This window comes from Equus asinus, chromosome 21 (genome assembly GCF_041296235.1).
Source record: "Equus asinus isolate D_3611 breed Donkey chromosome 21, EquAss-T2T_v2, whole genome shotgun sequence".
In the NCBI taxonomy this organism is placed as follows: domain Eukaryota; kingdom Metazoa; phylum Chordata; class Mammalia; order Perissodactyla; family Equidae; genus Equus; species Equus asinus.
Window position 1 is genome coordinate 29,003,856 of NC_091810.1, and position 25,149 is coordinate 29,029,004.

General features: G+C 36.6%; 1 protein-coding gene across 3 annotated transcripts in view; it reads right to left on the reverse strand.

Moving 5' to 3' along the window:
* The window catches only part of PPP4R2 (protein phosphatase 4 regulatory subunit 2), a 51,037-nt gene that overhangs the window by 20,104 nt on the left and 5,784 nt on the right, over positions 1-25,149 (reverse strand). The window contains exon 1 of one of the 3 annotated variants that reach the window (XM_044754273.2): positions 165-261. The exons of the other annotated variants lie outside the window; for them this stretch is intronic. The gene's annotated coding sequence lies outside the window, so the exon portion shown is untranslated. Of the gene's footprint in view, positions 1-164; positions 262-25,149 lie in introns of those variants that run through there. 3 annotated transcript variants of the gene reach the window in all.

A 25,149-nucleotide genomic window follows, 5' to 3' on the forward strand; every position in this document is an offset into this window, starting at 1 on the left:
TTACTCTCATGGCATTACGGAAAAAGTAAATCATGTGACATAAGTAGGAACATAACTTTTAGATTCTCATTTTGTACTGACTGCTTCAAAAATAAAAATTGCTTTTATATCAATGTTAAAGTGACGCTAAAGAGTTTGTCTAATCGCTCCTATCATGAAATTACCTTTGAAATGTTACACATTTTCTTGTTCAGAAACTCATATCTGAAGACTGCATGGTACCTGCTCCAAAGCAATGAAGTTCTGACACAAATTCTGAAGGGAAAAGTATTTGCCACTGAAAGTAAATTTTTCAAAAGGATCCAATCAGATGCAAAAGAAAGTCTCAACAGGTAACACAAACATTCAGATAATACTTCAGTGCAAACTTGGGTTTCTCTTCTGGCAAGCTGCATATTCATGATAAGGATTCTAATATGTCTAAAGATTCAAGTTACTTTCCTCCACTCTCCCACCTCTCCCTTCCAATTAAAAAGAAAGTTCAAGAAATAGTGTGTTCTGGTTAACCTGATTTATGCTTAATTCTTAGCTAACCTTTGACCCCTTGTTGAGAATCTTTCCAAAGTTTATTAATAGACCAACACTGACCCTTTCCCTTCCACACAGGCAGCTGTACCAAACAAAGGTAACACCTCTAACAACATGGCTCAGGCTTAATACAGCCAATTCAGAATTCAGGGAGTACTGGGTTTTTTAAATAGCACTAGCTTAATGGCTGCGGTGGATCTACTCTCCTCATCACTTCTACCACTGCTGCTATCACTTCCTCCACAGTCCATCAGATACCAATTCCAAACTGCCATCGACAGGGATTTGTCCACTCTTTCACTCCCACATTTGCCAGAGCATAGGTAGGCCCTGGGCTCATTTTTCATTCTACCAACTCACACTATAACATTAGGATCAACAGCAGTTAGAAAACCCAGGAGAAATATAAGACATTGATCCCTGACTTCCTTGACTAACAAAACTGGTTTGGAAAACAAGATATACAGACAATAAACAAACAAAAATAAGACATCATAAACCACAGAGATTTTAATGATGGTACAACAGAACCTAGAGAAAAGAAACATGAAACCTAGGGTTAGAGCCATTAAGAAAAAGTTTCAGGACAAAGTGGGACTTTAAGCTTGACCTTAAAGGATCAGTAGAGTATGGAAAAAGGAAGTAGAAAGGTATAGGATTTAAAGATAGAAGGAGTTTAACATACACAAAAGAATTTCTCAAACCCAGCACTACTGACATTTTGGGCTAGAGAGTTCTCTGTTGTGGTGAGCTGTCCTGTGGACTGCAGGATATTTAGCAACATCCCTGGCCTCTACCATTTGATGCCAGTAGCACCCCCACCCAAAGCGGCGACGACCAAAAATGTCTCCAGACACTGCCAAATGAATCCTGGGGGGAGGAAACTGCACTCCCCCACCCTCCAAAACACTGCAATAAGAGATCCCTTTTGTTGAGGATTACATTGGTTCCTGAAAAATAATAAGGCTGGGAAAACCAAAGTCTCACAAAACTTGAAGAGTAAAATCACAGGCACATATATTGTGTATATATAGATTTTTTTTTAAGAGGAGGAAGAGAAATTCTAAAATGAAGACAAAAATAAGTACAAAAATAAATGTACTCAGCATTAAAACCTATCTCATGAATCACTTCTGGTTATACAAGAAAATGTGCTGTGGAAATCTGACCTAGAATTTTTTTCTCGGGTGTAGTCTTCTGTGTATTGACAAAGGTGGAAGAAAAACATGAAACACCAACGAAAAAACCCTTTCTACACTGACCCACAGACCAACTCATGTGGTGCAAAGCAAACAATAATTGCTTAGGTTTTTCTCTAAGGTTGAACCGTACATACGTAAATGATTAAGGCTTTACAATTTGTTTTTGAAATATAAAAATGAGTTGACGCAGCCACAGATGGTGAGAGATTACTATACACTTCACTACACAGGTTTCATCCTGGAGAATCTTGAGTTTGAAGGTGAGACTCAAAGTGCATTTAACACTGTAGTGTTTGCAATATTGGCTTTTAGTAGTCTGGTATGTTATCTATTTTGTTCTATTTTATACAGATTATTTTTACTGGTGTTTTGAAGTATGTCCTACAGTTCCATGCTACTTTAAAATCACAAATAAAAGGTAGAATTATTTAGAAAGCCTTTTTCTATATCTACACATTCTCAAAAGGAAGAAAAACATCATAATTAAAACCCAGCACCTACTGCAAGAACAATTTGTACTCTGGTCTAAGAACTGTCTGAACATGTGGAAAATGAACACGTCAACACTTCTGAAATGGATAGCCCTTCCTGGAAATCTCCATCTACATATGATGAAACTAAGAGGATACACTGGAATTTTCTTTTTAACTGGAAATGTTTTTAAAATGACAAAACTGACAAGCCCACAGCTAACATCCTACTCAGTGGTGAAAAGCTAAAAGCTTTTCCTCTAAAATCATGAAGAAGACACGGATGCCCACTCTCGCTTTTATTCCACATAGTACTGGTAGTCCTAGCCAGAGCTATCAGGCAAGAAAAAGAAACAAAAGGCAACCAAGTCAGAAGAGTAGAGTATAACTGTCTCTACTTATAGATAACATGATATTATCTATAGAAAACCTCAAAGACTCCACCAAAAATCTCTCAGAACTAATAAAACAAAAGTAAAATTGCAGGATATAAAATCAAGGTACAGAATTCAGTTGTGTGTCTACACACTAACAACAAACTACTGGAAAAAGAAATTAAGAAAACAATCCCATTTTCAACAGCATCAAAAAGAATTAAAATACTTAGGAATAAATTTAACCAAAGAAGTAAAAGATCAATATACTGAAAACTAAGACAGTGATGAAACACACAAATAAATGGAAAGATATTCATGCTCATGAACTGGAAAAACTTCACAAACTACCCAAAGCAACCTACAGACTGAATATAATCCCTATCAAAATTCCAATGGCATACTTCACAGAAACAGAAAAAACAATCCTAAATTTGTACAGAACCAGAGAAGACTCTAAATAGCCAAAGCAATCTAGAGAAAGAAGAACAAAACTGGAAGCATCACACTTTATTTCAAACTATCTAACAAAGCTATAGTAATCAAACCTGTATGGTATTGGCATAAAACCAGACACAGAGATCAATGGAAGAGAAAAGAGCCTAGAAACAAACTCATGCATATGTGGACAATTAATTTTTGACAAGGGAGCTAAGAATATACAATGGGGAAAAGAGAGTCTCTCCAGTAAATGGTGCTAGGAAAACTGGACAGCTACATGCAAAACAATAAAACTGCACACTATCTTATATCATACACAAAAATCAACTCAAAATAGAATAAAGAGTTGAAAGTGAGACCTGAAACCATATAACTCCTAGAAAAAACCATAGAAAGTAAGCCCCTTGACATTGGTCTTAGCAATGATTTTTTGGATTTGACACCAAAAGCAAAGGCAATAAAATGTCCAAAGTCTAAATGACCAGAGCTCAAAGAAAATGGAGGATAAGAAATCAACAATTGTTTTAAATCAAAAACATTTCCCAAAACAGATAATACCCATTGGCAAGAATGTGGAGAAACTAGAACCCTTACGTCTTGCTAGTGGGACTGTAAAATGGTGCAGCCACTGTGGAAAACAGTTCCTCAAAAAGTTAAACACAGAACTACCCCAAGATTCAGCAATTCTACTCCTAGGTACATACCTGAAAGAAGTGAAAGCAGGGACTCAAACTGATACGTGAACCAATGTTCATATAGCAGCACTATTCACAACAGTCAAAGGTGGAAACAACCCAAATGTCCACTAAGAGATAAATGGACAAACAAATGTAGTGTGTGTATACACACACACACACACACACAATGGAGTATTATTTGGCTTTAAAAAGGAAATTGACATTTCCTCGGCTCCAAGGTTCACGTGTGCTACAACACTGGTGAACCTTGAAAACATTATGCTAAGTCAAATAAGCCAGATAAAAAAGAAAAGATATTGTATGATTCCACTTATATGAGGTATTGAGAACAGTCAAATTCAGAGAGAGAAAGAAGAATGGCAGCTGCCAGGGGCTGGAGGGAGGTGAGAATGGGGAGTTATTGTTCTGCTTGTGATGACAAAAAAGTTCTGGAATGGACAGTGGGGATGGTTGCACAACACTGTCAATATACTTAATGCCACTGAATTGCACACTAGGAAATCGTTATATGTCAATTATATCTTGATAAAGCTGGGGAAAAAATGGTTAAAACTATAAATTTTATGTTATGTATGTTTTACCACAGTAAAAATAAGTAAAAATTCCCAGAATTAAAAGATACTAGTTTTCAAAGTTAGACAGCTCATATAGGTTGTTGAGAGTGGCCAACACAGGGGCTAACACAGAGACGAAGCAATGCACATCAAAGTAAAATTGCATGATTTTGGAATCAAAGAGAAGATCCTACAGAATTCCAGAGATATAAAACAGGTCACATACAAATAGGGCTTCAGACTTATCAACAACACTGATAAGAAACCAATGGAAAAATGCCTTCAAAATTCAAAGACACAACTGTTTCCAACCTAGAATTTTATATCCCAACTATTCATTTAATTGTGTGAGTAGAATAAAACACATTTCAGACGTTGAAAGTATATTCGCTACTATGCATTCTCCTGCCACCAAAACAATCAAGTAAACCAAGAAAGAGCATGACATGTTATCTAATAAACTGATGACCCCAAGAAAAGAGAGTGCATTTCAGAATGATGATAGAGGCAGCTTCCAAGAAGGTAGGATTAAGGCAAGTCTAGAAAGTGACCAGTCCAGAATGGAGCAGTTAAGAAGGCTTCAAAAGACATTTTTTAAAACATGAAATTGGTAAAGAACCCAATATAATTCAATATACTACAATGAGATCTAAATAACTAAAGTTTGGGGCTGAATTAGTCATAAGTACGTAGAAAATTAAAAAATAGCATTCACAGAGATAATGCATATAACAAATGTTGAGCTGACCAAAAGTTCAACATAATTTTCTATTAGGGAAACTGGGCAATGGAAGTGGGAGGTATGTATAGAGTGAGAAGGAGCAGGTAAAAGAAACTAAATCTTCACTGTTACTAGTAAATCAATAATTAACTCCAAAAATTTAAATAAAAAAAAACATTTTAAGACTGTAACATAGAAACAGGAAGATAAACTCCAAAAGAAACAATGATTTTAAAGTGGTTGTCTCTAGGGAGTAGGAAATGGAAGAAAGCACACAACATAAGACTTTTGTTACCTTTGGCGTATTAATAAACTCACTAAATCTTGTGCATGTAAAATTTGATAAAAATACAAACAAAAAGGTTAAAAAAAACTATTTTAAAAGAACTGGATGGGGCTAGAATCTGGAAGCTTGAGTTCAAATTTCAGTTCAGCCACTTGTATTTCATTTGTATGACCTGAGACAAATAACGCTAGCCTCCCCTTGTTTCCACATCTGTAAAATGAGGGTAACAGTGTCTACTTCAAGGAACTGCTGTGAGGATTAATATTAATGTAAGCAGAGTGCTTAGGAAAGTGACTGACACCTAGAAAGCACTCAATGGTTGTTTTTCCTCAAGAAACTCAAGATGAGGAGAACATCTGAGTAATATAGTAGAGCTATGCAGAGAGCTTTCCAGATGAGTACAGCATCTTGAGATGGAATCAGTAAGAAAGGACTGGAATAGTGAGAAAGACCTCTGCTGGGCCATAATAAAATGGTTGGGCTTATTTTATGCACTGTCACACAACAGATAAATAGCAACTTGAGGCAATCTCTGGCCTAAGAATACCTCTAGAGACTCTCTAAATTATTCCCTTCTATTAGAGAGAGGAGAAACTTCTTTACCCAATATCCCCCTTCTTCGCTCATCCACAAAACTATTTCCTTTAAAAAAAAAAAAGTAAAATTTTCCGCTAACAGATAAGAATACAGAATAGGGAAAAAACCCTATACATCACCTAACTTTGTCAAAAGATAGTTGTATTTGTACAGTTCCTGACAAGCTAGAAGATATCTACACATACTGCACTAACTCCAAAAGTTCTGACTCCTCCAGGATCTCCAATCCGTTGATCCTACCACTTTTACTGCCTCCTAACCCCTTTGATATTCTCTCCCTTCATTATCCAGCTTAAATTATAATTAATAATTAATCATCACAATTACCACCTTGCATACAGTTGATTCTCTAGTCTCTCTCTGGCTTCACTGTACTAAAAAAATCAAGTTCACTGGTTAAATGCAATCTCACCAAATCTACGCCTATTCGGCAGTGCACATGGGGATGAACACAAGGTTAGAGAAAAATGCACAACCATGCTGACTGGTCTCAAGTACCCTATTAATGCTGCCAGATTCTATTTCCCTAGTGTACTCACTCTCAGACTCTTCTAGATAACGATTTCATATCTTCCTTCTCCTCAAACTCCCAGTGTGTTCTCCCTCGCCCTCAGCTTCAACGCCCTTGCCTGCTGTTTCACTTGGAAAACTGAAGCAACAGAGGGGGAATTTCCAGAGTCTCACCAAATTTATCCACCTACTAGCATGTTCACGTACACACTCTGAATTCCCACTTGTTATCATAAATGAACTGCCCATTCTCTCATCTATTTACATACCAAATTCTCTATTTGTGCGTCTGCTCGAGAGCATCACTTGTGTAATTCTCCCCTTCCATCCACTACCTCTACATCAACTGTTTAATCTCTAAACGGATCATCCCCACTACCATATAAATAAGGTCGTATTTCTCCCATCTCAAAAAATTTTTCTTTCCTCCACTTAACCTCCCAGCTCCCACATCACTTATTTGCTCTCTTTTGAGGGAAAATTCCTTGAAGTTGTCTCCCTTCCATTATCTCTCAAACCCACTCCAATGAAGCTTTCAGCCCCACCACTAAAACTAATCTGCTCTTATCAAGGTCATCAATGACCTCAGTATTGCTAAATCCAATGGCCAAGTCTCACACCTCAGTTAAGTGCCCTAAAAAGAGTATTTTACACAGTTGATGGTTTCTTCTTCATTATTTTCTTAGTTTTTTTTTTTATCTCACTGGTCTTTCCTGCTCATTTTCCTTTTCTGGTTCCCCAAACTGCTTAATGCTAAAGTAACCCAAAGTTCAGCCTCTCTGTCTTCTCTATCTACACCTGGTGATCTTATCCAGTCTGGAGATTTTAAATACATACTATGTATATGCCAATTTTATCTCCTCATCCCCACATTCATCCATTCAAGCACTCTCTCCACATCAACAGAATATCCAGCATGTCTAAAACTGAACTCCTGATCTTACCCAGACAGTTGCTCCTCTGACAGCCTTTCCCATTTCAGGTGTGATGAAATTTCATCCTAGCTGCTTAGGTAAACCTAAGTGATCCTTGACTCCATTCTTTCTCTCACATACCACACCCTGTCAGGAAATCCTGTCAGCTGTACTTTCAAAATATAAAAAGAATGTGACTAATTCTCACCACCTCCTGCTACCACTTAATCCAAGCCACTATCATCCCTTCCATACTATCATCATCTTCAGTAAGCCCTGCTTCTAGCTTACTTTATACCTAAAGCATATTTTCAGCATAACCATTTGTACTCTTAACACTCAAGTCTGATGTCACTTCTCTGCTCAAAATTCCACAATGGCTCCTGATTTCACTCAGAGTAGAGGCCAAAGTCCTTACAATGGTCCACACTGCCTAACATGATCTGACCCCACTCCTCTTTACCTTTCTGACCTCCCCAATTGGTCTGTTTACTCCAGCCACAGTGACCTCCTAGTTAAGTCTGTGAAAACGTGGGACACAATCCTACTTAAAGGGCCTGTGCATTGGAAGTCCTCTGTTTGGAATGCTCTTCTACTATATACAGCATGGCTAACTTCCTGTCTTGCTCAAATGTCATCCTCTAAATGAGACTGACTCTAACCACCTTATTTAAAATTACAACTACCTCTCTACCCTTATCTCTCATTTCCCTTACTCTTGTTCTTATTCTTCTATTGCCCTTACAATCTAGTAACATAATAATTGTTTTGTTATATTTATTATCTCTATGCCCAAATATCATTCACCAATATATATCACAAGTACCAAGAATGTGCCTGGCAAACACTGCTCAAAAATTATTTTGTGAATATTCTGAAGCCGACTTTGGTGGGAATAATATTCACAACCCACCTACTGTGGAAAAAAGAAATCACAAAGAAAATGTCACTTTCCAAGCAGATCTGAGAATTATTATATGTGCAACTATTTTAGCAATAGGGGTACAGATTCACATTTGAACTACAACGTATAATAATAACAGCAGCAAACTCATAACCACAATGCCAGACACTGTTCTAAGCACTCTGGAAACAAAGAGGTTAAATAACCAAGGTTGCACAGCTATTAAGTGGCAGAGCCAGGATTTCAATCCAGGCATTTTTGGCTCCAGAATCCATACTCTTACTAAGTCATGACATCTAGTTATAGGAAAAGTATAAGCCAAAAAAAACAGTCAATGCCACTATGCAGCTCTAAGCTAGTCTACTAGGAAAAGATACAAAAAAGACGCTAGTTGCCTATGGGGAACTCACAATCCAAACAAAAATGACAGCATAGGAAAATATACATAGGACAATGAAGTAATCATAAAGTACCATAAGCAGGTGAAGACACACTTAAGCCAGGGTCGAGGAAAGTTTTCCAGACCCTTAGTATATATCTTAAAAGATGAGCACAAAAGAAAAGAAAGCTCTTTGTTTCAGGGAGAGGGAACAATACGTGAAAAGGTACTGAGAGGAGGCAGCGTGATCCAACAAGGAATCCTGAGGAGTTTAGGAGAGCACAAAAACAAAGAGAGTAAATTGGGGATAACAAGTTAAGTAGACAATCATATACATCTGAAATTTTAACTTGAGCAAGGAGGATGCATAAAAATTTTAATTATGGGAATAGCATAATTTTTACATTGTTGCACAACCACTGGTAATCGTATAGATTAGAGAGACTAGAAAGGGCAAGCAAAACTTCAGGTAGGAAACACTTTACAGAAACCCAGGCAAGATGAGAATGATGGATAGAGAATGTCTACAGAACCATAACTGGATGTTGTCTGTGAATCTTCGTGTCCATTCCCACTAACACTGCCCTATTTCAAGTTCTCATTTCCTCTAGCTTAAACTCCCATAATAGTCTCCTGAGTGATTTCTCTGGCTCCCCTGAATTAGACACAAGTTCCATAGGGCAAAGCTCTGATTTCTCTCTCCTCTGCTCAAAAACCTTTAATAACTTTTAACGTCTTTCTAAATTCAAAATTGTACATATTAGCAAGATACTCTCTGATCTATGCCAAATCTACCTTCACAGCCCTGCACTTTTTCCTGACTATTCCTTTGCTCACTGTTCACTCCGACTAAACTGAGTTAAAATGCCTCTTGAACTAGGAGGCTTTCCCTAACCTTCCTTGCCAGAAATCAACTTCTTACTCCACCATTCCCAAAGGACTTTGTTTATAACTTCCTTAAAGCAACTATTATATCCTGCCCCAGACCATAATCACTAGTTTTATGCCTTTTTTCCCTTTTAAGATCAGGTTCCATGAAGCTAAGAATCATGCAACAGAATCTCTCTTTTGGGAAGGAACTGCCTTTGTCATGAAAACACTTTGATACTAACCTAGCAAAAGCTAGGACCTCAAGAAATTGTAAGCATTTCAGCAATTCAAAGATGTTGGTAAGAACAGTGAATTTCTCACAACAATAGAAGGATCAGTGCTAACTTTATCTAGATCCTTAAAGGTCAAGGTGATTTCCTGTTGACATGCAACTCACAGTTATAACCTCAGAACAGTTTTAGGACAATTTTAATACACTTAACCTGAATGATGAACTGGGGTACTGTATATGCATACAAGCTGGTGACAGTATACAGCAATGAGCTGGCCCCCCAGATCCTGGTTCCCACTTTACTAGAAATAGATGTAATACACAGGTATGGGCCTCCAGTAAACAGCCAGCTGTTTCCCTGCCCATTCTACCCACCCCCTGCAAAGAGTGGATAATCCTGGGGTAGACCAATTGGATGTTCTCCCCCAGAAATGTGAAATATGGAGAGACCAGAGACTGTAAGTCATTGTCAATAATCCATCTCTTTGGCAGCAACCTAAAGAAAACGTCTAGAAACTTCTACTGCTGAGGTGCCCGAGGTACCCCATCCTCATATCCTTAGCTTCGTGGTATAGCTTCAACCTTTGATTCTAAGTGCTACCTCAATATCCTTCCAATAAATCTTTCTTTCCCTTCTCTCGCTTTCTTTTGGGCTTAAGTCAACCAAAATCAGTTTGTGCTGCTTGTAAGCAAAAAAAGTTTTAAATCAATTTGATGCTTTCAAAAAGCCAAATATTCTTTTGGGATTAAATCTTTAACACTCTAGCTTTAAGCAGAAACCTGAGCTGTGAAAAAAACCTCTTCTGGATTTTCAAACTACAATTTAAAGTTTATTTCTTATATTTTAATATTTAAAATGCTGTGACACTAGTAAATTAATTCAGCAAATTAAGTTTAAGTGGGCGTTCCCAAAGGATCCATCTGAACATTCAGTCTAGCAGACTACCCATGGTATTCAGAGAATCTGGGTTTTAGTCCAGTCCCCTGAATGTAACTCGCCAGAATGTCAAAGATCCTCTGTGTTGTTATACACACTGACAATCTCTTTATGACAGATCACTGCCAACAAAGTAACTTCATTGCTATTTTCTTCTTTATTAGAACTTTATTCCTTGATTACAGTTTGGAGAATTTTATCTTTTTCCAATATAAATATCCTAGGTCTTCAAAACACATGGATGCTCCTCAATCAGCCCTAAAGCTTGATTTTCCTACATTAGAAATTAGATCTGAATTTATAAACATATATATTTATAAATTTAAAAGTCTGAAGAAGGTTGTACATTTCAGTCAATTATATACCTATAGTTTTTCCTTTTCATGTGAGCGTTTTACCTTTTAAAAGTATAAAAAGGTAACTGCTTAAAGTCAGTGAAATTATAAATTGAGAAAAATTAAGCTACTAATGGTGAAACTGTAATTCAGAAATAAAAATATTCAAACTGAATAATAAAAAGCAAAGTTGATCCAATTATATTTTTAAAGGGCTACTGGCATTTCTTCTTCAAGTATACGTGAAAAATCTAAACTTAATTCCTTAGAACACACAAGTTTGCTCAAGTATACTTTCATTTTTCCTGGTGACTATTTTTAAAAGCTATTTACTAACTAAATTCTCACTTCTATTTTGTATTTTATGGAGTGTATATAAATATTATGCATATTTTGGGGCACGGAATGGAGAGACTGTTACTTCTTCCTTTTATGAAACAGTGCATTGTTCAAATTGTTTCAATTAAGGTATCCTACCTTTTATAATAAAAAAATACATTTTAAATATCTGGCCACATTTCTTAACACTCTATGCCTCACATCAATACCAAATTCAGTAATTTTAAAGATTAGCACATTTCGAAACTTCATTCCATTAACGTGACTCTTTAAAGTTTTTGTACTCTTCAACTACAAATTTTTAAAAAGTAAAATCTTCAGTCACAAACACAGATACAATTTTATCCACAAATTCTCATACTGACATGAACAACTTTTGAAGACTGCAATATACTAAAAAATCCTCCTTAAAACATGTTCTTCCTTTAAACACGCCAACTTGAATCAACCTACTTATACTGAATACTCAGAAGCCTTTCTTTCAAGATGAGTCTTCCAAATTGTGCTTTCAATACGTGCCTTTCCCAAACTTTCAAAGAGTTAAGACTATATTCATCAAATCTAAATCAGGATCAACTGTAAGACTCTCCATTATTTTAAGAATTCTGGGGCCGGCCCCGTGGCCGAGCAGTTAAGTTCGCGGCGCTCCACTTTGGCCGCCCAGGGTTTCATCAGTTCAGATCCTGGGCGCAGACATGGCACCGCTCATCAGGCCATGCTGAGGCAGTGTCCCACAGAGCACAACCAGAGGCACGCACAACTAGAATATACAACTATGTACTGGGGGGCTTTGGGGAGAAGAAGAAGAAGAAAAAAAGATTGGCAACGTTAGCTCAGGTGTCAATCTTTAAAAAAAAAAAAAAAAGAAGTCTAAGATACTACTGATGTTTCAAAGATATTCAATTTCACAGATAGTAAAATATGGAAAAAACATGCTGATGAGGACTATCGAAGTTTTAGTTTTAAAACGTCTTTTTGCGTAGTGAAGAGATTCTAAGTTTAAACCTTTACTTCGATAAAATTTGTAATTATGTCAAAATTTTGAGGACTATCTAGAATTTATATATATACAAAGCAGAAAAAATTCAAAAGACAAAAATTTAACACAATCTCAATTTTATTCCCATCTAATCTAACCAAGCTCTCTCTAGTGCACTTAAACATTCTGAGGCTAGGACCCCTTGACACTAAAGCTTTCACCTCCCCACTCTAAATTTAAAAATAGAAACACGTAACAAAAATAATTATTATTGGTTGGCTCGTTCTATAACTGATTAGCCTTAGGCTCAGAGCATATGCTGATTTAAGGATCAACTGAAAAAAAAATACTCTCTTAAGGAACTACATTTATAAAAGTATCCCCCGGTCCTAATTTTAAAAATGAAGTTAACATACTTGGTGCCAGCAAATGCTGAGAAAAGCAGTGAGCAAACTATTAAATGAAATAAAATACTTTACTGTTAAAATAGTAAATAGTATAAGAGACTGGTTTGTTTGTTCCCCACTGCACCCCCAGCACCTAGCACAGTACCTGGCACAGAAAACATGCTCAATAAATATTTGTTGACTTAAGATAAGTGACATCTCAATAAAGATGTGAAGAGACTTAAGAAAACTTAATGTACAATCAGAAATTACACAAAAATTAAGTGGTAAATGGTATATAACAAAAGGAACTTCCACTTTGAGAAAATTTCACACCAGCATTTTTTACATAGAATGTCCCATAGTATGCATTCAAAAGTCCCAGCCCCTTCTCCTTCCTACTTTCTTTTAAAGAGGGTACACCAAAAGTACGTACTTCACAAAACTCAACATCAAAATTTTCAAGAACATATTTACATAAACAATTCATACCTGAATTTAATCAAATATAAAAAGATGTTGAAATGCATATGCTGAAGCCCTAACCCCCAATGTGGTGGTATTTCTGGATGAGGCCTTTGGGAGATAAGCAGGTATAGACAAGGTCATGAGAGGGGGGCCCTCATCGTGGAATTAGTACCCTTATTAGGGGAGACACCAGAGAATGAAGGAACAAACCAATGATTCCCCCCCCCCCCACCGCCCCGCATGAGCGAAGATCAAGAAGGTGGCCATCTGCAAGCCAGGAAGAGAGCCCATACTGGGCTCAGACTTCCAGCCTCCATAACTGTGAAAAAACATTTCTGTTGTTTAAGCCACTCTATTTGCTATAGGAGCCCAAGCTAACACAACAAGTCTACTATTTGAAAGGAACACTGACCAAATTATAACCTCTAAGGAGCCTAGCTTGGTAGGAGAAATAATATTTATATTAAAATACCCATAATATAGAATAGAAAATGGCAAAACAGAATTTAGAAAGACAAGGTATAAAAATCTGGGAAGGCTAAGATACAAGCAAAGCTGACAAAGGATAAACAGAATGTGCATTTACTCAGGGAAATTGAAAGGGAAGAGAGAAAGCAAGCTTATCTCAGAATATTCACACACACACACCCCTCCAACCTACCTCAAGATTCTGATACCAATAATACTTTATAAAGCTGTAAAGAATATTTAAGAGATGAAGATGAGATTTTGATTTTTCTTCCATTTATATATTTAATGCAGCTTTTATTTTGTGCCACATTTTGAGCAAGGCAATCTCAGCCCCCTCAATTAGAGAATCACAAGTAGAAGGAGACTAGTAAGCAAATAGCTATAACAGAAAACATGATCAATCATGTCAGAAATATGGCAGTTTCTACGGAGAAAAGGGGATCTGAGAAGGCTATGTAGTAGACTAGTATGTATTTGAATGAAGCTGTCTGAACAGTCTTAACTTGAACAGACAAGTTGAAGTTATCCCATGAGGAAGCACATGAGAGGCGATGAACAGAAAGATGCTATTAGAATTTAACACTAGCAAAATAAGAGCACTGCATATTCAGTGAACTGCAAGTAACTTGAGAAAGTTACAAATGTTGGCAAGAGACAAGACTGGAAAGGTAAAAAGAGCACAGATCAAAAACAATTTTTAAGAGTAAGACAGTATTTACTTCACTGAAAGGATAAAAGCATAAAATGGAATATTAATAACGCTATACAAGGAGACTCCAAAGGAAACAAGGTAGAGTGAGGATACATCCTAGTTAGAACAGTCCCAGTCCACATCTGCACACCCAGTGTTCCACCCAGTTTATCATCATTTGTACCATATTTAATGAAGTATTATTAATTACTGCATTAAAATACGCTAGTTTGGTAGACCTCTCCACTTTGTACTTCCAACTTCTATGATCTTGACTATTTGCGAAATGCACATATAATGGACTGACTCCTCACTTTAATGTGCAGTTAAATCTGAAAGATAACAAAAATAACCAATTTATCTTTCTCTCACCCTTTTCAGACTTAATGTAGCTAATGATTCCCTTTCAGGACAGCATGCAGAGACTCTCCAGTGGCCAGGGCAGCTAGCTCTATTGGAGGTAGGAGAAGTGATCAACATTGCTGCCACTAATGTTCCGTTGGTGTATCAGCCAATTGTGTGGTGGCCTGTGACTTGGTCTGTGAGATATACATAGCTGCCAGGCCGCCTGTGAGCAGAGTTCATGGGAAATCATAGGTTAGGCATATGCAGAGCAGCTAGCAAAGGCTGGTGGATAAGAATGCATCCACGTGTTGGGAGGGTAGTGCACTGCAAACTCCATGGGACAGAAGCTTCTATGCTCAGGCCCCTCCAGACCTCACCCTCTATATCTCTTCATCTGGCTGTTCATTCGTATCCTTTAATATCCTGTGTAACAAACTAGTAATCTAGTAAGGAAACTATTTTCCTGAGTTCTGTAAGCCACTCTAGCAAATTAATGGAACCTGAGGAGTGGGTCATGGAAATATCCAATTTTTAGCCCACTATTCAGAAGCAGCATAGGTAACAACCTGCTCTTTTGATTGGTGCCTGAAGGGGGAGGGAGCAGTCTTGTGGGACTAAGACCTTGTGAGATCTGATGTTAACTCCAAGTAGACGTGTCAGAATGAAGTGAACTGTAGGACACTCAGATGGTGTCAAACAATTGCTTGGTGTGGGGAAAACACCCACACACCGAGTGCCAGAAGTGTTGCATGAGAGAAAGAGTTTTCCTAGACAGTATTTGATTAGATAAGAGGCAAAACATCTGGGACTTTCATCCTTACTGAAAATCAGGAAAGAGAACACCTATAATTAGACTATGAATCTTTAACAAGAAATATTTATTTCTCAAAATTAGACTTTTCCGAGTTTCTCAAAAGGAATTCTGAAAGGCAAAACCAGACGCCTTGGTTAAAGACCTTGATGGCCTTATCATATCCATCACTGTTTTCATTTCACAGGTCACAGAACAAAAATACAAGACACTTTTTAAAGTTTAATGTATGCTTTTTCCTATGAAGCAGAATCTTTCAACCTAGGCACTGGTGACATTTTGAATCTGATAATCTGTTATTGTTGGGGGCTGTCCTGTGCACTGTAGGACGGACGTTCAGCAGCATCCCTGGCCTCTACCCACTGGATGCCAGCAGCACTCCTCCACTTCTAACAACCAAAAATGGCTCCAGACACTGTCATCCCTGGTTGAGAACTACTGCTATGAAGGACTGAAGAGGAAAGTGAACAAAACGATTATAGCATAAAATGCAAATCTGAAGAAAAATTCCACACCTCAGAAGTCTCACCCATCTTCAGTTACTTTTACTTTCAATTTATTGCCAAGTCTTATCAGCTTAAGTAGACAACATAGGTCAAGTTAATTTTACTAACATTTAAACAAAAGTACCTATTTATTCAAAACTAATTTTAAGATAGTAGAGAACAATCTCAAGACATGTCCATTTTTGTGGGTAGCATTTTCATTCCTTCTGCTTGAGTAGGACTTTATGGCATTTCTGAGATCTCACAGTGCTCTGAGTACTCAGTCAACCTAAGAGCAGAATGTAATTTTTTTCCTCAAACTAACTGGTTTGCTTTGGCCTATTTACAAATAAACAGGCCAGGACCAGATTGTTAGGAAAAAAATTTACAAGAACAAAATTTCAAATATTTATTCAATTAAAGGCATTGCTCACTCTTTGTATTTGAAGTCTCTTTTATTGATAAATACAGCTACTTTTCTTTGGAATGTGACTGAAAAGACAGACATATGCCAGAAATAAGTTAAATCTACCAGTCATTACAAAGACTATCCTTTGCTATATAGTTGTGACCATCCTTTTTAAGCAACTTGCTACTTCAGATACTTTTAAACTCAAATTATTCCTAACACAATAAAAATATAATTTATTTAGAAGTAAATTTATCAGGCCATTTTATCACTTTTATCAACAAAAATCTAACAAAAAACTGGAAAAGGAACAAATCATAGCTTAATAAATGCGGAAGACACAAAACTACCAATCACAATAAACAAATGAAAAGATGCTGGCACAAAATAAAAGGAAGCAAATGAAAAAGAACATTTTTCATCTTGTCAAATTTTCAGATTTAAAAGTCTAAACGCTTGGTGCTGACATTCGATACAGAGATAACTTTTACACCCTGTTGGTATAAACATAAGTTGAAAAAAATTTTTGAAGGCCAAATGACAATATCTGTCAAGATAATAATGCACATAAACTTTAACCAATAAATCCCATTCTTGCAACTGTGCCAATGTAAATATGCTCACTTAAGCATTGTTTGAACTGTTTGTAACCATAAACAACCTAAAGAATCATCAAAGAGGACAGGTTAAATAAATTAAAGCACATCCAAAACACTGAAATACTATGCAACCCATAAAAAACGAGGTAAACTTTCATGTTTTGATAAGAGATATCCAAATACAGCAAATAACAAAAGGCAAACTGCACAAGTCTGATACTGTGTTTTTCTCAAAAAGAATTAACATATATACACTTATATATGCATAGAAAAATTGTTAAGAATATACAAGAAAGCAGGTTAATAGTATAGTTTGCTTTTTCTTTTTTCTTGTGAGCATTTTTATAACAAAAAACTTTAAAATGAGATAGGCTTATCTAAAGCAGTATTAATTCCATAGTATTTGCACAGGAGTTTTTTCACATTATAGGCACAATAATACTTATTTAATTCATGTGATCCATTAAACTCAAAATACAGGGGGTGGGAGGAAGGGAAATTAGAGGAAGGTGGTCAAAAGGTACAAGCTTCCAGCTGCAAGATAAATGAGTACTAGGGATGTAATGTACAACACGATGATTATAGTTAACATTGCTGTAAGATATACAGGAAAGTTAAGAGAATAGATCCTAAGAGTTCTCATCACAAAGAAAAATTTGTTTCTTTTCACTTTTTTATTGTATCTATATGAGATGATGGATGTTAACTAAACCTACTGTGGTAATCATTTCACAATACAAGTAAATCAAACCATCAGGCTGTACACCTTAACCTTATACAGAGATGTATGTCAATTATTTCTCAATAATACTGGGGGAAAAATACTTAGACAAGGAAACAAACAAACAAAACCCTCAAAATGCTGTTATTCTTACAAAACTTCCCCTTAACCAAAATGGAGATGTAAGTAGAAAAAGTGTTTATATAATACTCTCCGTATTTAAGATACTTAAAACTATGAAAGACTGAAAATTTTAAAACAAATCTTTAAAAATTACCACCAGTCCATATACTCATCTAATATTTTGTCAGAAAATAATTTTTTAAAGTGGCCATGGCCTGGCTGTGGCATTAATTTCTGTCATATCCTAGAGCAACTAAGACAGAAAAATCAAATGCCAGGGACATTATTTACAAGAAAACTGACGACCAAGTAACAAGGTATCATCCCCATGAGCCTCTAACAGGAACAGTTAGGACAAGACTAGAGAGGTATCAGTATCTATACAGGAGCAAGAGAAAGAGAACCTGTCTTACAACAGCTCATGAACAGGAAAACCCCAGATTCACCAACAGTATTCACTGGGGAAAAAAGAAAACTAAGCCACATTTTACCCACATTTAAGATTACTCCTGGCAAACTAGAGTTAGTGTGCAAAGGCCCTAGAAAAGGTACACCAGTCTCCAGTTAAAGAACACTTTGAGACAAAAATAGCCACAATCTCAAAAGTCACCCTGTAGTCACCACAGATAACAACCCTAAAATAAGACCAGAATAAAACAATCTCCAAAAATACTAAATTCACTTTGGTACATACAAACAATCTTACATAGAAATATTTTATTGTTATTTAAAAAGCTACCTCACCCTCCCTCCCAGAGATACATAATAATGCAAAATCTACAAATGCACTTGTAAGACCTCTTACATCTCTCAAATTTCAAACACTTCTACAGCATATATTTTCTCAGTTTCATCAGCTGTAAATGGGATACCACCTACCTCCCAACATTGCAAGGATAAGATTTTTGGTTAATTGAGAATAACAAATCCAAGATGCATATATTAAAGAGAAAGCTAGGCTCACAGAGTTTCAGTTAAAATACATACATCAGTCTCATCACCTATATGCTTCAAATTTATGCCTCTGCAAAATTACAATTACTAAAAGTTTTCAGCCTTTGAGGTCACTAGAAAATAGCCAAAATTACAAACATTAAGGGTACATCAAACCATCTGCCTTACTGACCCTTTCAGTAAATATCTCCTGACATAGTTTTCTTAGATCACAAACCACCACACCCAACCTACCTATACTTGCCATAATCTCCTTCCCCAGGAAACTATCTATGGTGTCAGTGCTTAGGAGGTCATATTATGATGTGCCACAAGGAAAAGGCAGCTGGACAGGTACATGAGGTGAGGCAGCCTGAAAGTCTCAGAAATAACAGCAATTATTAGATTGCTATCAAATGCAGAGCTTCAAATTCTAACAGGTTTTGAAAGGATTCTTAGACTGCTACAGGTAAGAGGAAAGATGTGAGAAGACAACTGAACAAGGGACAAGTGATTGATGAAAGGATCTGAAGTCAGAATGCCTGAGTTTAAATCCCAATTCTGTCACTTAGCAGCTGCAAAATCGTAGGCAAATTATTTAAGTTCTGTAAGCCTCAGTATCCTCGCTGTTAAAAAGGATACCTACTCCAGAGTAGTTGTAAAGATTAAATTTGTGTAAGCATATAAAACATGTGATAGTGTCTGGCACAATATAAATGCTCATTAAATGTCTGCCTTTTAGGAAGAAGGACAATAACCCAAAACAGAAGTTCCAATGTGAAAACCCTAGTCCCTTAAAGATAAATCACAACTTCAGGTTCATCATTTTAAAATCAATCAAAGACTTGAGCGAGGTAGGAGTACTGAGAAGCACCATGTTCAAGAAATAAGATTAGGAGAATAAAATTTTAAAAGGCTCAAAAATACTAAAGAGGCCCAGCCCCTGCAGGGAGCCTAGAAAAATCATAGAGAGATGAGAAGAGAAAGTAGAATGTACTGCACGTCTGAGAGTGTCTGAGTCGGATCTGGTTATAGGAAATAAGAGAAATGAAATAGCTGAAGCAAAGTCGTGGCAAGCAAAATGAACGGCTAATTCAGTCGTAAGTACAAAGAAGCTTGATGAGACTTAGAAAAGTACTGCGCCTGGAGAGAGATCCCTATATCTAGTTAATGTGTTTTCATTCTTAGAACTTCATTTCAGTAAGCTGCAAAACTTTTAGCTATCAAAATTAGTATTAGATATGTTATTTTTACTACTAATAATTTTTATTTCTCATATCACAGCGCATAAACAAAATAAGGAATCTAAGATTTATTGGATGCCTGCTATTTCACAAAAATTCTCTGAAATAAGTGTTGTTATCCACATTTTCAGCAGGGCATCTGAGGAAAAGAGGGCTTAGGTAACTAACTTGTGCCATCATGGTCATTCAAATAGGTTATAATAAAACTAGAATTTTAACCAGGACTAAGTTCGAATCTAGGGTCAAGCAGATTACAATCACAGAGGCAAGAGAGAGACCCTGACATATACAGCTCCAAGTGTGTCTTCACTCTACCTTAGAGCCTCTCAATAAAGGTTCCCACCCCCACAAAGTCAAACCAGTAAGTGATAACAAAAAAGCCCTACTTTACTATCACATGTATAGCACATTTTTACAAAGCATTGGGGGCACTATTACTACTCTTTTATATTATTACTAATTTGAGACTTTAGCTATTATTCACTTTACATTCAATCATGTAAATTCTCCATAATATTCAACGTATTTGGTGGGAATGGCGTTTGGAGAGTGGTTACAGAGTGCCTATTATACAAGGTAGATTCCATAAAAGCAGTGGCCAAACCCAGGCAGCCTCATACACGAACAGGACAGCTGTGGTTCAAACCAGAGAGAGCAAAGACAAGCAAATGAACACATCTGAGGGTCTACCAAAAATGAAGATCCAAAATACACTTCTCAGATTCATTAGGTATTTTGAAAGTATAATGCTTTCACAAGCATATGTATTAAACGAAATAACAGCCAACATTCTTCTCAACTGTGTATATGTTTTAACCTTTGACTAGATTTAAGTATTTTGCTATCGATGCTGAAACCTGATTTAGGCAGATAGATACATACACACACACACTCACCCCGATAATAAACTCCCATATCAGAAAGGTAAAAGACCTACAGTCAACAAAACAGAGGGAAATAACAGTAAATTCTGGACCATAAATTCCTTATCTTCTTACTAATGAGATGTTCTGAAGCAACATGAAGTTTTTGACAGACTTCCAATAACAGTCCATAAGCATTATGAACTCATACATTCACCGGCAGGCACAAAGAGGATCTCTGGATGGAGATAAAAATCACACAGGTGCATTCAGGTAACACTAAGATAAGCATTCCGGGAAACTCTCTGTGACGCTAATGAGTTAACTGGTAACAGTGACTAGTATTTCTCATCCAAGTACAGACAACTGATTCTCAATTTTTTTACTGTCTCCAAACCACTCACCTATGTAACATACTCCCCACAGTTAACATCTTTCACCACAAGCAGACATTTTAGTATCAGCCACTATCACCACGCCCTGTTCTCCACCCTTAATCACTACTGCTGCAACACCACCCCCAGGTAATAATGCTACAACAGAGACTCCTATAGGCTTTTCAGGCTGGAAGGAACCTTGGAGATCTATTACAAACCCCTCATTTAGTATCTGAGGAGACTGGCTCATAGCAATTTAAGTGATTTTAAATAATGGAGACAAAATAATTAGTTACAATAGCTTTCATTTGGAAGAGGCAAGGGGGTCAACTCACTATGTGCCAGTCACTGTCTTAAGCACTTTCTATGTATAAACTCACTGAATCTTGACAACATCCCTTGAGATAGATCTACTGTACTATCTATACTTTGCAGATGAGAAAATTAAAGAAAAGTCAACCTTAATTACATGGTAACTAAGTGGTAGAGGTGGGAATTCAAAGCCAGATCTGCTTTGTGCCCTCGTGACTTTCATACCAGAGCTCTTTCCACAGATTAGGACCTCAGACTTGTTTCTTGAGCCAAATTCACTCTATTTATGCCCAATCATACAGACAGGTCTAATTTTTACTCCCTCCCAAATTTCAGTATCTATAGCTATATACTTCCATTTATTCAAGTCCTCACAATAGCTGAGGCAACTATATGGTATAAACCCCATTTTTCAAGTGAGGAAACAAGCTCACAAATAATTTGCTCAAATTCACACACAAGTTGCCAAGCTAAATTCAGAACTCACGCCAAGCTCCTTCCAAGAATCACATTATCACATGCTAACTCTCATGAAATTAGGGGACTAGCTCACTACTAGTAAAAATCTGGACTGAACATGGAAACTATGAGCTCACTAAGGCACCAAAGAGACTGAAGATCTGAAGTTTAGTCAGAAAATAAAGTTAGCAACATGTCTAGCTTTGAGTGCATCCTTCAGTAGTGCAGTATACATCAGGTTTGCAGCATGATGTGACGAAAGAAATGAAAGCAACCATAATTTTCCTCACGTCCATACTTTAATCATTGCAGTTTCTGGAATATTTAAATCCCAAAGGGTATCCATTTAACTAACATTTAGTGAAAATCTACTGTGCTTCCTCTGTGTACCATTGTGATGATGGTACATGAGGGGACCTTAGGTGGCCCAAGGATAATTCACATTAGTTACATATTTTAGTATTTATAGATTTTAAAGTGTAATAAGCCAATGATCTCACATCATATTTCTCACAATAAGATTACGGGAAAAAATTAAACCTAGTGATTATATTTCTGGGGAGAGCTAAAAAGAGGGCTTGACCTCACCTGTAATATTTTTCCATTTTACAAAAATCTGAAGAAAAAAGTAAGCCAACCTAAAAAAGTGTAATAAGTAAATAATTGTACAGTTGTTACAAGGATGTGGCAAAAATCATGAAGGTAGTATGTGAGACTGACGTTTTACAAATAATGCTCAAGTGTTCAATAAACACTATGTTAGACAAAACAAAATTCCCTCCCTTAAGAAACCCACAGAAGGATCTAATAGCCTCATGGGCTTAAGGAGATTTTATTTATAATAATGCAAGTCTTAGCTGTTGATGATTACTTTTAAGTAATCTAACTTTTATTTTCCTACTGATATGTCAAAATTGCTGAACACACAAAACTTGAAATTGCAAGGAGAACAAAAAGCAGACTCAATATAAGCATTATCCACACAGTTAACAACTACTAGTTATTGAGCATTTACCCTGTTTACCAAGTACTGCGCTAAGTTTTCCATGTATTACCTACCCATACCATGAGGTATTATTATTATCATCCCCATTTTATAGATGAGGAAACTAATTTACAGGGCCTTAAAAATGTTTTCCTAAAAAGTCAAATTCTGAGACGATGGCAGCAGTGCTATAGCTTGTCATCTCTCCAAAATCCCATATATCAGACATAACTAGACAGCAAAACCAGAAACCAATGAACAAAACCATTTACAACAAAACTAGCTGACAAGGTAGGTAATCTCACCAACTCCAAAAATAAGTGGGTGAGGAAAAACTGACAGTCACATGACCCATACATTATCAGGATCTGTGCAAGAGAAGGCAAAGAGAAGTTACAGTGCACCTGAAGGGCCTAGGAACAGGAGAATCACAAAACAGCCAAGAGGTATTCACTAGAAATTATGCCAGGCCATTCTGAGAACAGCAGCTGTGACTAAGATGGGATGCGCCCACTGCAGTAGGGAGTGAGTAGAAGGGCTCTGCAGTGACAGCTGAAAGAGAGAAGCAGTCTTGTTCCCATGAGCTCCTGAAAGTGACCCATCAGAGCCACCACCCAGAGGCCACTCCACAATGAAGAGAACAGGACAACAGAGACGAAGTAAAGACAAGGTTCAAATAAAGGTAGGAGTGGAGAACCTAGAAATTTCAGAAAGCAAGCGGCCATGTTCTTCAAACACGTCACAAAAACAATGAGAGTGCTCTGTGAAGTTAGAAAAGATACTCTGAACCACACCTCCTCCTCAAAGTTCAGGAAAACTAATTTCACGTAAAAACGCACAAGAGGAAAATGTCAACGTCAAATCCAATATGAAGTTATTATAAGAAAAACGGAGACTAAGGAGAGTAACATCTTTACAAAGAAAGGAAGCTAGAAAGACATTCAAAAACAGACCAAAACTGTATGATACTATTTCAAAATGAGTTAAAAACAGATCAAAACCGTATGATACTATTTCAAAATGAGTTAAGAAAAATGATTCAAGTCAGAATTAGAGAAATTCAGGAAACGGATAGAATTCAGCAAAGAATTAAAAATAAAAGTAATTACTTCAAGAAATATAGACTAAACTAGAAAATACACAAGAACAAATAAATGACTACCACAGATAATGCAGTAAGAATCCTTCAGAGGAAATTTTTTAAAACTTAAGTGGAATCAAATTAAAAATTTCACTTTGAAAGACACTATTAAGAGAATGAAGACAAGCCGCAGAGTGGTAGCAAGTATTTGCAAATCATATGTGATATAAAGGACCTGTATGCACAATATCTAAAAAACTGTCAAAATCCAGTAAGAAAACAATCCAATTTTGAAATGGGCAATGATTTGAACATTTACCAAAGATATACATTTAACAAATAAACACATGAAAAGATGCTCAACATCACTAGTCATTAGGGAAATACAAATTAAAACCACTATGCAATATTCATCTATTAATAAAGTGAAAAAGACTGGTGATACTAAGCATTGAAAAGAATGCAGATGGGCTGGCCTGGTTGCATAGTGGTTAAGTTCATCCAGTCGTCTTCAGCAGCATGGGGGGTTCACAGTTTGGATCCCGAACACCCACCTACAAAGTGCTCATCAAGCCATGCTGTGATGGCTTCCCACATGCAAAACAGAGGAAGACTGGCAGGGATGTTAGCTCAGGGACAATCTTCCTCACCAAAAAAAAAAAAAAAAAAAATGCAGAGGAACTGAACTCAACTTCCACACTGCCAGTGGGAATGCCAAGTAGTGTAATCAATCTGAAAAAGTTTGGCGGTTTCTTAAGAAGTTAAACTTACATCTACCATATGATCCAGCCATTCTACTTCTAGGTTTTTATCCAAAAGAAAAGAATGTATGTGTCCATACAAGGACTTGTACACAAATTTTCATACACTTTTATAATACAAAAAACTAAAAATAATCCAAACGTCCATCAACAGGTGAATGTATAAAAAATTGTAGGATTTCCATATACTACTACTCAGAAATAAAAAAGAATGGATTGTTGATACCCGCAACAACATGGATCAATCTCAAATAATTATACTGCATAAAAGCCAAAGAATACATACTGTATGATTCCATTTATATAAAATCCTAGAACATGCAAAATAATCTAGAGACAAAAAGCAGGTCACTGG